Below are 13,809 nucleotides of genomic sequence, written 5' to 3'. Positions count from 1 at the left end.
ATATATTTTAAGTTGGGAACATAAACTTAGTAAATGTTGAAAATGATTTTTTCTATTGTGAGGATGAAGTTATCTATTTACTCATATGTCCCAAGGCTAAAGGTTTTGGTTTTTTGAAAACCGATTCAAAAAAAGTTGATTTTGTCTAGACCGGTTTCGGCTATAATCGAACCAAACAGATTTTAACCGAAAGTCTCTTATAACCGAAACCGGTCTAGACATAATTGATTTTTTTAACATTTAAAAAAAAACGAAACTGATATATGTGCACTTTTTGCTTATAAGAGAATGTAACTGACTCAATTAATGAATAATGAATAAGTTAAAGTTGAATTTATTTTGAAAAAAATAGGTCTAAAATGAAGGAAAAAAAAAAGCAAAAATATAGTTTTTATAAAAAAAAATCAATTTATATGTTGGTTACATGGACTTTGAAATAACTAAACAAAAGTTTTGAAACTAACAAGAAAAATAAAAATAAAATATAAGATATTTTTTTTATAAAAATAACTTATTTTAATATTTCTTTTTGGTTATTTATATTTCAAGTAAGTACACGTGTTTAAGGGTGTGTAGATCCAAAATAATTAGATGAATTTCACATCTCACGTCATACATACATACTTATAAAGCTAGCATTTTTTCTTGAATTTCATGCATTTGAAACCCCCATAAAAATTTACTAACACCTCATTCATTTGAAACCTCCTATTTTAATTAATACCACTCAGAAGTCTCTTAATAATAATTAACAATTCAAAGGTTTTATAACTTATATAATATATTTAATAAACAATTAATGGATACTCTACTATAAAAATGTCAATCTTTTTGAGTAGACACACAAATACAAATCACATACAAAATTCACAAAGAAAACACGTTTAAAATTTTTTGTGTTGGTTGAGGGTTTGAACAATTTTTCGCGCCATGTTATTTTGTTGAAGTTTTTAATTTGTAAGTTTGTTATATGCTAATTCTTTTTTGTATTTTCTTGATTTAAGTATTCTTTTAAGAATATCATTGTATGTTGTGGTTGAAATTTTAATGTAAATTAGATTAGATTCATGTTATCGATCATATGTTATGGAAGGTGATATATATAATATTTTAATTAATTATTGTATACATGTTTGTATGTTTATGTTGCTTCAAAACAATAATTAATTAAAAATCATGGATATGTCATATTATCCATATTATCCATGTAAGCCTTTTTTTAAAATGCAAATTGTCTATCTTATCACTTTATATTTTAGTATATGTTTAACATTTTAATTATAATAATAAGTGTTTTTTAAAAGTTTCTTTCACTTATTAATAATAACAAGTGGTTTTAAAATTAATAAGCAATAATTATAAATAATAAAATCAAATTACATGGATATGTCATATTATCCATGCAAGTCTCTTTTGAAATGCAAATTGTCTATCTTATCACTTTATTATTTAGTGTATGTTTCACATTTTAATAATAATATTAAGTGTTTCTTAAAAGTCTTCTTTAACTTATTATTAATAATAAGTGGTTTAAAGTTAATGAATAACAATTTTAAATGATAATAACATCAAATTATAAATTACATTTAGCTATAAATAAATTGTATTTTAAATGAAAATCATTATTGAAATTAGAAAATGATCGCATAAGTAAAAATACAATTAATCAATAATAATAATTGTTAAAAATAATACTAAATAGATAATTATATTTAATTCTATTAATGAGGAATGTGGGTTGATGTCAATGAATATTATTGTTCAAAATAATAGAGATTATATATATATATATATATATATATATATATATATATATATATATATAAATTAGTGTAAAAATATTATCTCAAAGTTAATGTCAATAACATAACCATTTTAAACATATATTTTTCAATATTTTAACAATATATTTTTAATCTTCGCTGCGTAACGCGCATGAATTCGTCTAGTCTTTAATATGATACAAGTGATTTTATAGAACTTATATGCATCACAAAGTTCATTAAGTCTTTAAATTTTAATTATTTAGAGGATCTCCAACCCATTCCTATTTTCTATTTGTTCTCTTATTTTATTTCTCATTCCTCTCCAACCCTACCCCATTTATTCCTCCATTTTGGGAGAATTAATAGGATAACACCAAATATGGTGTTATATTCATTTCTTTCAAAATGGGATGAACTTTGAGTTGTCAGTTTTAGTCCTCCTTTTTATATATTTATATATTATTAGTTTATTTTTATCTACTAATTATAATTTAAATGTAATATTTAATACTTATAATATTTTATTATATATTAAATTATATTAATTAATTATAAATATAGATTTATTTTTTGTTTATCAAATTCATATAAAAATTTAAATATTTTAAAACACGATAACGTATTTTACAAAAGCTTATAATTAAGTGTTATAAATATAATGTTATTTATTTAATAGTATTGTAATGAAAAAATATAAATTATATATTTGTTAAAACCAAATTAGTAGAGGGGTATAATTGACAATCTATATAAGTTGGAAAAATGGAAGTCGTATAAATACAAATTGTAATAAATAGAAGTCGTATGCTTGTCCATTACACAAGAATCATTGTTAAAGGTCCTCCGAAAGAAACATTTTTTCCTTGGCTTTCAAGTTTGCCATCTATTAGGAATGTTTCTGCTTGGTCCGGACGGTGGACAACTCGAGCGAATGTCTAGGGCCCATGTCTCTAAGGGGTCCAAATTTCATGGAATATATATATATATATATATATATATATATATATATATATATATATATATATATATATATATATATATATATATATATATATATATATATATATATTAGGGGTGCGCAAAAAACCGCTAAACCGCACAAACCGCCCGCACCGCACCAAACCGCACCGCATAATGTGGTTTAGAATTTCGTGGTGCGGTTTGCGGTTCATCATTTTATCAAACCGCACTATGCGGTGTGGTTTGCGGTTTGTATTTATAAAATAGCGGTTCAAACCGCACCGCACCGCATGTTATATATATACTTTTTTTTCTTTACTTTGTTATAATTTCAAATCACGATTTAGAAACGATGTATTTAAATATATTTCTTACAATAACCAAATATCTATAACGTAATATTAAATCACTATTAGATGAAGATCTCACGGTTTACAAGAATATAGCAACTATAACGGCATTATAAAGCAATAACAATGACACTTACAAAACTATAGTAGCATGAATCACAATTTATTAAAAACGATTTAACTTGAAAATTGTATTTGTTTTTATAAAATGAAAGCAATCAATTTTTATAACCGGATCAGTTTTTTGGTTTTTTGATAGATTTAATGTTGAACAACTCATTAAACCGCACAAACCGCAACCAAACCGCATAAACCGCCCGCATCAAACCGCACCGCATAACGCGGTTTTGAACATCTGTGGTGCGGTTTGCGGTTTCTAAAATATTCTAACCGCATATGCGGTGCGGTTTGCGGTTTTGACTCTAAACCGCACCAAACCGCACCGCGCACACCCCTAATATATATATATATATATATATATATATATATATATATATATATATATATATATATATATATATATATATTGCTAGGTTAAAATATGGACATCTATTATACGAATGAGTGTGGACAGTGTTATTCTATAAGAATGACTTAGTTGTTTCTTAATGTAAATACGTTCAATATCACAAAACTATTATTGTTATCATACATTCTCGTTAATTCTCATTCATTCTTGTTCTTACGAATCGTTATTCACTATTCTCATTCTTATTGAATACGATTATTAACAACACATTATGACAACATTCTGACAGAATAAAAATCATACAAAAAATCTATACTACCTTTATAGATGATATAATTAGTGAGAACGCATGATAATAAAAATAATTATGTGAGGTTGAACGTATTCACATTATCAAACAATATATTCTTAATCATTCTCACATAAGAGTATTGTTCATGCACATCCGCACAATAGATTTTCATCCACATATGAACCTCTCTCTCTCTCTCTCTCTCTCTCTCTCTATATATATATATATATATATATATATATATATATATATATATATATATATATATATATATATATATATATATATATATATATATAAGACCATGAGATTATGTAAGACAAAGGAACGTATTTCTTACCATACATTTAGATTGTCTAAAAATAATTAATAAATGTGAACAAAGTATGAAAAAATAATTTTAAAATAAATAAAAAAACATATTTATTTATAATCTTCGAAAGTTTTTTTTTCAAAAAATAAAACCATGATCAATGATATTAAAATATGTAGCATATGCTGCATGTGTGTAAATGTTCTAGAATATTTAGACACATTCTATATATTCTAGACATTCTAACATCATCGACAATAGTTTTGTTTTTTTGTATTTTTAATTTTTTTTTTTGAAAAAAAATTCGTAAAATTTATATAAATATGATTTTTTTCCATTTTTTTCGTTTTTTCTTAAGTTTTTAACATCCTGAAATATGTGACTAGAAATATGTTCCATTGTCTCACAAAATTCTCTTGATCTCAAATAAACTTTTACGTGTGTGTGTGTGATTTGAGATAGGGGACGAAGTTAGTATAACTTCAAATAAGTCCTAGAAAATGGATTTCTTAGAAGCTAAAGGTGTGCATCGGGAAGAGTAGGAACGAAGGAAGTTGAAATTAGGATGCATTTGTGAATCAATAATCGAACAAAACATCCTAGATAACTAAAACAACATCTACATCAGATGACAATTGAATCAAATGAAATCATGATGTCTCCTTGTGAATCAACTTCAGAATATGATTTCAAGTATCGATTCAAGAATCGTTAGATAATAATGTTCTCTTTTGCTTGAATCATCATCCACTCTCTTATCTTACGGTCACAATCGACATTAGAAGACCTTAGAACCGTGTAACACATATTTCTAAAATCGTTAGGAGACTTTGATGATTTCTTCATCTGACTCTATTGATTTCTGAAGCGTCTTCTGCTCTGTTGATTTATGAATATCCTACCCTTTCTAAATCGTCATTTGCATCTGGTGATTTTTTTTCTTTCCATTTTTTATATATATATTTTTTCTTTTCGTTTGTCTATCAGGTTTCTAAAGTGAATTATTTCATGCTCTATGTCTCTGATTTTTCACTTAATAAGGTAATATGTTTGTAGATTTTTCTATGTAATTTTATGACCAGGAGCTTTATGTACCAAATGATTTGAATGCATATACTATATTATTAACCATTCATGATATTGTTACATTTATTGAAATAAGCTTATCAAAGTTGAAGTTATTGAAGAATTACCTAAGGTTATCAATGTCACGAGAAATGTTAAATGGTTTTACAATATTCTTATAGAGAAATATATGTTCAATAAAACTTCTCTTGGTAGTATTATCAATAAATTTTCATCTAAAACAACTAGAAAACGTATTTTTCTTTAAATTAGTTGTTTTTGTAAATATTGTGGCTATATTTTGTTTTGATGATACTATTAATGATTTATGTAAATGGTATTTCTATTTTCTAATATGTATTATATTTATTTCTTTGAGGGTCGTCTTCCCCCCCCCCCCCCGAGTCGAAAATATATTTGGACCGACCCTAATGTTTCCTATTTATGGGTTTTAGAGTTTGTTTAGGACTCTTTGTAGGCTATTATATATAGTCATTAGATATCATATTTTATTCATTCATTCATCTTACTTTCTCTCCTCTTTGCATGAAGATTAATCAACAATGTAATTCTTTAATAAGAGTGTTGTTTAATAGTGTTTTTCTCGATTTTCGGTTTCCACCTTATATCGTGATGTTACGTTGTTTTTTGTGTTGATTTCTTGCGTTCTAAGCATCGTCATATATAATATTGGTGTTATTTGTGGTTGTTCTGCATGTTTTTATAACAAATGGTATCAGAGTGTTCAAAGATCCAAATCACATGTATGAGTTGATTAACTTTTTGGGCATTTATTGTTCCGTTGGTCATTAACTTTCTTGACTGTTTCGAATTGAATGATTATCACTATTTTTTTTGTTCTAAGATTTGGCAATGTTTATTAAACCGATTTTACTAGCATGATCATTACTTTTCCTAGAGCCAATTAAATCTGTCTCAATATTAGTTTTTCCAATCCTTAATATCAGTCCCATATTTTTCCTCTTGAAGCAACATCAATGTGTTTCTTCTTCATTTTATAAATATAGAGTCTGATTTAGAAAAAAACTAGTACAGAATAACAAAATAACAATTTAGAATTAACATAACATGAATATCGTTATTAATAGATTAATGATTTACAGATGTGTTGCAGTTCTAGAAGAAAATCATAACATTTATGTTCACAATATGAAAGACGTTAAGTGCAAACGTGGGTCTGATTAAGAACACAAACTATATATTTATAGTAGTTGGGAGATATGCAAATCAGTAACTATCCAGTTAGACCATGACACCTAGGATGAACATGTGAATAGAAAAATAAATAACAACCAGTGCTAACATGAACTGGGTGTATAGTGAACAAAAAACATCCTAAGTATTCTCCAAATAAATACTCTATAGATAAATTCTTGTGATGATATTTGAAAAAAAAAATTCGGATAAACTGATCACAATATCTTTTGAACCCTAACAAGCTTCCCTTGTGTCATTTAGTTTGGTGTCACTTTTATAGGAATAAGTTGCAAGACATCCAACATCGTTTCCCTTACATCTAACCATCAAGACAACACCTTTTGACCACCTTTTTGTCTTCAATGTTGTTTTCCATAGGAGAGTTGATTCTCTTCATATACCTTCAATCAATTGAGTGGGAAAAGGCTATTTATGTGCAATTAGCAACAATCCTTTTGTAGATCCTATTTCATTTATTTTTATATGAATAAACTACACCCCATTCTGGAGACTAACTAATAAACCCATCTCTGTATTTCTTCAGATAATCAAGTTTGAATAGAGGAATATTTTCGGATAAATTCAAGGTAGCTACAACTCTACGTATAATATTATTTACCAATCTCACAAAAACATTCAAACAAAAATAGTTTGATGAGAATTATAGGAAGTCAATACTCTAGAATATTATTCTTTAATAGAATCTTGTACATGACAATGAGATCATGTGGATTTATCAAGATAAAATTATAAACAGTGAAAATACTCTTCAAACCTTCATGGCAATGAATTCAAATTTTGATTCGTATCTTGAAATTGAAGTGAATGTTTGATACTTAATATTTATGTGATACCTAAAAGGCTTTAACCATCTGATTGATCTTTACCATTCATAGCATAAAATTTTATCAGAAAATCATCCTTTTGCTTTGATGATAATGTTGTCATGTCTTTTGTCCAGAAAATTTGAATGGTAAACGCTCGAGGTATGATTGGAATTTCAAATTGCTTATGTGGTTAATTTATGATTGAGAAACTCCCTGTAAGTAATCGATTGAACAAATCAGTTTCACCAACTACTAGTCTCTGAATGGTAGAATCATTCCACACTTTGTTAATGAATCTCACACTTTCATCATTTAAATTTCGATCTCTCCGAAAATCCAGTTATTGTTTGATAAACTCATATCTTTCTTTTTTTTATGTCCTTTCTTCTTTGGTTGGAGGAGGTGGAGCAATTTCTTTTCCCTTGATCAACCCTTTTTTGGAAGTAGTTATTGTTGTGGCTTTTGTTGTTACAACATTAGAGCCTTTAGAGCCAATGATGATACCTCTATTTTGTAGTGCATTGAAAATTTTGTTTTCATTGATTGAAGCCGAAGAAATAACTTTAAAGCTACTTTGATTTTCTTCTAAGTCCTTTCCAAAGAACCCCTGACCCAAATTGGTATTCTTCAGAGGATGAATTGGTGGGGAATTTTGTTGAACCACTTATGAAGTTTTTTTGAATTTGTTAGGGTGGTTATGTATTACCAGCTCCTTTATATCCCGCTTCAGACAAAAAAATTTTTTTCGGAACATGCCTTTAGAGCTTCGTAAAAGTATCTGATATAGGATTGAGTTGAATGGAGATACCATGAAAGCCGACCTTACATTTACTTGATCTTTAGCCGTATCAATAAGAGACAATTTTGCATTTACGGAAGCAAAATATTGATCAATAACTTTGTCGGATATAAACCTCTTTGATTCAGCAACTTCAGCTCTTAAGAGATCTACTTTGGTTTCAAGTTCTTTCTACGAAGACTCGATAACAACAACTTTCAAATCCAATTGCTCCGAAAGTTTGGTAAAGTGAGTGATCATGATTGTAATCAGATGAGATAGCAATTAACCAATGTTATTGATTTGGTTTTGTTTTAGATGTTAAAGCATTATACCAATGATCTTATGAAATGAAAAAAAAGTGATGTTTTTGTTATTATTTTGTTTAAAATAAACTATTGTGTTAGATTTTCCATTTTATGAACAACCATTTAAGGATATTATTATACATGAAATGAAAATAAAATAAAATGGGATAAGAGGAAGACAAAAGAAAATCCTATCTTGATTTGGGAATTGAGGATGATGAGATCATTCTTAGCCCATTTATTATTCGAAGAAAAGTCTTTTCATCCATGAATCTTATGAAGATATCTGCCAAATGTCAATTGTGAGAACAAAATAAATCTCGATATTGCGTTCGTCCACATGATCCTTGGTGAAGTGACAACGGGGAGGAATATGCTTTTGTATTTGAATGTTGAACTGGATTGTGACAAATTCATATCTCACTTTGAGAGTCATAATATAATGGGATCTTTTTCATGTTGATGGTATAATCGCAGGATTGGCTTTGGATCCATATAACCTGAGAGGTACATGCATTAACAACAATGTATTTAGCTTGCACAATGGAAATATAGAAACTTGTTTGTTTTTTAATTTTCCAACTGACCAATTTTCTATCAAGAAAATGAAAACCACGAGATGTACTTTTACGAACAATGAGACAACCACCAAGATCAACATCAGAATACGCTTGAATATAGAAACTGGTGTTGGCCAGATACCAAATACAAAAAGGTTATGCACATCCACAACTAGTTTATCCTCAGAAGCACCTAATTTTGTTCCAAATTCCATTGGTATGTTGGCATCCGAGCAATTTTCCATACCAAACTTTGTTAAAAAAAATTTAGTATAAGATTCTTGATTTATGAAAATACCATTTTGACTTTTAAGCCCCAAAAGAACTTTATTTTACCCATCATGCTCATTTCAAACTTACTTTTTTATTAATTTCTCAAATTATTTTGTGAGAGAAGGATCCGTCGAACCAAAAATTATGCCAACATCAGATGATTACCATCCTTTTTTTTAAAGCATCGGATCTACAGAGCCTTGTTTGAAATTTGAGACTTTCAAAAAAATTATAAGAGTTTAACACTATGCATGTGGAGCCTGTTTAAGCCCATAAACTTCTTCATCCAAAATATAACAATGATTAGGATACTTTTGGTTAACAAAGCTCGAATGTTGTTCTGCATACATACTTTCTTCTAGTTCTTTGTTGAAGCATGCACATTTATGGATAACATTTCCATCTTTATCAACCCATTTTAAACCGACAATATATGTGTTATGAGGAGTTGTAATAAGCCACCAAACTCTATTTCTTTCAAACTTGGACAACGTCACTTGCATGAGCTCTACCCATTATATATGTTCCAAGGCATCCTTAACATTTATTGGTTCCACTTTGGAAAAGAAAATATGAAACATGAAATATTCCTCATGAATATTAATTAATGCATGATGTTCTTGTTGTTGAGCTCTTGTCATCACCCCTTTTGATGGACTCCTAATGATAAGAGATGGTGGGTGATCCTTTTTCCACTTTGTTAATGGAGGAAAAATATGATCATAGTCCAAAAGAGCATTTACTTCATGTTCAGATATGTAACCCTCTGTTTGAGCATCATCTGGAAATTTTCTCCCCCTCAACCGGTGAGTCAGATGTAGATTGAAAATGCTCCCCAAAAACATGTATGTCAGATGAAAGTCCAGAATGCCCCCCCCCCCCCCCTCCCTAACATGTAAGTTTGGTGAAGGTTGTGGGTGCTCCCCCCTAGAAAAGTATGTCGGATGAAGGTTGATCAATATCAACAAATTTGGAAGCTTTATTACCTTGATTATTCAGAGCATTAAATTTTTATGTGGATGCGATTACTGGTGTACCAAAAATTAAATCCAGATGAGCATCAAGTTCAGATAATGACATTGTTTCAATTAGTGGATTTGGAAATATATCAGATCTTTCAAAAATTAACATCGGTTTTTTTGATGAAGTAATTATCAAGGTTTCCTCAATCTTTCTTGTTCTTTTATTCATTACTTGATATTCTTTGAAATTTTGTGCATAACTCAGGAAGATGCCTTCATCGAATTTGGATTAACGTTCGAAGATATTATCCTTTAAGTTCATAATGAAGCATCTGCAACAAAAAAAAACAAGGAAGAACTTTACGTTACATTTACGATCATTAAGAATTTCATATGGAGTGATATTAAAACATTTATGAATTAATGAACGATTTTGTGTGAAGCGCGTAGTGGCAATTGCTTCGTCCCAGAAAAGAGTGACAAATTTAAAAAGTTTAGCATTGATCTGGATGCTTCACAAAGTGATCTATTTCTTCGTTCAACTAGACCATTCTGTTGTGGAGTATAAGGAGCAGAAAAAATATGTGTTATCCAGTTCCCTGAAAGATAATCATAAAAATATTTGTTCTTAAACTCGGAGTCATTGTCAACTGAATATTTTTGACAAGTATTGATAATTGTAGTTCAATTTTTTTGATGAACTTAATGAGTTCCTCTATGGTATTTGACTTTTATCTAAGAAAATAGACCCGTGAAAATCTTGAATAATCATCAACAATGATAATAATATATTTCTTATGTCTATAACATTCAATTGATGAGGGTCCAATAAAATCAATGTGCAACAACTGGAGAGGCTTTGTAATGTTTGTATCAATTGTTGTAGCATGACTTTCACGATGTTGTTTTCCATGTTCACATGTTGCACATAGATGTTCATTTTCAAACTTCAAAATTGGTAAACCCCGAACTATGTATTTGGTAACTAATTTGTTGATATGCTTGAAGTTCAAATGGCAGAGTCTTCGATGCCACAACTGATGGGTTTTTTTACGTTACAATAAAAAATATTTACACAACGGAATTTACATGAATACTTATGGGTACATGAAACCTAGAACACTATGACATTTTCTCAAGTTATGGCAATATACTTGTGAAAGAAAGTTCTAACCTATGTAAATCGAAAACTACAAGTTAGAATACATACCTTTTGAAAAAATCAAATAATGCAAACAATCCTCCTGAATTCTTCATTGGAAAACAATCTCCAATAACGTGGATGCCTCTAATGGTTCACACCCAAACCCTAGAAACCCTAGGATTGAAATTTAGGAGTGGGGAGGAAAGGAAAAACTGATTTCTCTTTGTGTTGTGTGTAGGGATCAATTTTGGCTAGGGTTAGGACCCTATTTATATCTGTTAGAAACCCTTATTTGAATATTAAAATAATAATAGTTTAACCTAATTCAAATATGTTTCCTTATTTGTTATTATAGGCTTCCATAATATATCTGGAACCTCTCTAAACTTTCCAAGCATACAGAGGTTCTAGAATTGCCTCCATTGCTCAACTATTTAACAATTGCAATTCAACCCTTACACCCTTAATTATTTCTAATTAATCCAAATCAATTCCAATTAATTCTTAATTAATTATTAGCTATTTTTAATTAATATATTAATCATATAATATATTAACAAACAATTTAACTATCTCTTAATATCAATTCTAGTTATTTATGGTTATGAGGACAAGCCAAAAAAGACTTTACTTTTATCCAGTTAGTTAAGACCTTAGATACTTTAATCTAATAGCCACAACCAACTGATATCAATAGTTGGTTTTGAAGGAAGTCAATCAGAATAAACACCAATGATTAGTGTCATATACAAAGAATATATTTCACATTTTCTTTTAGATTTTAACAAAATTTGCTTTATCTTCTTATTTTTTTATTACATTTCCCTATTCATCAAACGTAACTTTGTTTTCGGTGTCATGTACTAGCTAAGAGACACTAATCATCTTGTGAATCAGCCCTTCCACATATGCAACTCATTTAATGGTGAATTGTCTATTTGTAATTGTTCCATACCTTTGATGAAACAGAATTGAACTGTTTTTGAAATTATTTTGATTTTGACCATATCGTGAAGAACAATTTTGAAACTTTGTTTTAGAAGAAAAAAAGAATTTTGAAAATTTGGTTCATGGTGTTTTGAAAACTTTTACTAAAATGGTTTTGAAGATTTATGGTAGAGGGATTTAGAAGGCCTCTGTTGTGAAATAATTATGCACTAGTTTTAACCAACTAATTATTACTCCTAAGGCAGTGTACCTAGTCGAAAATAAAATAGCACAAATAGTCGGGTATCGAACACAAGGAACATAATTATTACCTAATTTTATCTACTAAGTTATCTAAATTACTATTTAATAAAAGAAATGAGTTTTTCTCTAGTTTTGGAAGCCTAGAAACTTAATTAATCAAACTAAAACTTAGAAGGAAACTAATTATCAACTAATGAAACAAAAAGAAAAACTAAAAGCAAGAAACACAAAAAATGATTTTAATAAAGATAAATGAAAGACTTTCGTTTAGATTCGATATACTTGCTATTATGGTTGATTTTATGGTAGTGCAATGGATTAATGCTTTGTTGGTTACCGATTCCTAAGATGACCAGATTAATGTTCACTAACCTAATCATTTAGCAAATAAGTTCATTCATACGACGATCAAGCGGATAAATTAACAAATTTACTAGTATTCGGTTCGAGTTATGTTAGACTTATAATGGATTGATCTATATAGTTAATTAAATCAATTCAATATATGATTGGTCCTCATATAGTAGCTCCTACATTTACTTACCCACTTTTCTATTTAACCCTAGGTTTTGGTCAAAACACTAGTCCTACAATTTTGAAATTCACAAGATCATAAGATTCAAGTTAATCAAGAATGAAAGGTCATGCAAACTTAATTAAACTCAGCAATAAACAGAAAAGTAGTTATCGTAAACATAGAGAGGTTCTTTAATAAGCTAACATCACAAATAACCAACTTAACATAATCCAATCCATAAATAAACTCATAAATAAGCAAATAATTTAGTCTAAACGAAAGTTAGGGTATTTAGCCCAGAACTTCAGCAAACAAACATGTAAAAACGAAATTCAACTTGTAATCCATGATCAAACACAAGAAGAATAAGTAAATAAAAGAAGTTTTGTCTCAAATCTGTCAAAATCAAGCTTCTGATCGATCTTCTGCAACTCCAAGCTTCCAAGTAACGTTCTTGGCCTTCAAAACTCGACTAAAGCTCCAACAAAAGTTAGTTTTCTAGAGGAATGTTCCTTATATATATATATATATATATATATATATATATATATATATATATATATATATATATATATATATATATATATATATTTTTTTTTTTTTTTTTTTTTTTTTTTCTTGAAGTCGGTTCACCACGTCCTGGCAAGTCCACCACGACGTGGTCTTTGGGTTTATCACGTAATCAACAAGTCTTCGAGGTTCATCGAGAGAATTCAAAACGCCATGTCGTGGTAATGTCACCATGACGTGGTAAGGAGATTTTTCTTCATTTTAGCCTTGATCCAAGTTCCTTGCTTCCAGCTTCCAACTTCCAAC

General features: G+C 28.8%; 1 pseudogene; it reads left to right on the top strand.

Moving 5' to 3' along the window:
• LOC145121547 (uncharacterized) overlaps positions 1-6,421 on the top strand; it is a 72,518-nt pseudogene extending 66,097 nt beyond the window's left edge.
• The last annotated feature ends 7,388 nt before the right edge of the window (positions 6,422-13,809 follow it).

The sequence above is a fragment of the Lactuca virosa genome, chromosome 6 (assembly GCF_052849685.1).
Source record: "Lactuca virosa cultivar CGN04683 chromosome 6, Lactuca_virosa_CGN04683_v6, whole genome shotgun sequence".
NCBI lineage: Eukaryota > Viridiplantae > Streptophyta > Magnoliopsida > Asterales > Asteraceae > Lactuca > Lactuca virosa.
Note: the sequence above shows the minus strand (reverse complement) of the source record. Positions and strands in the feature narration are given on the sequence as shown.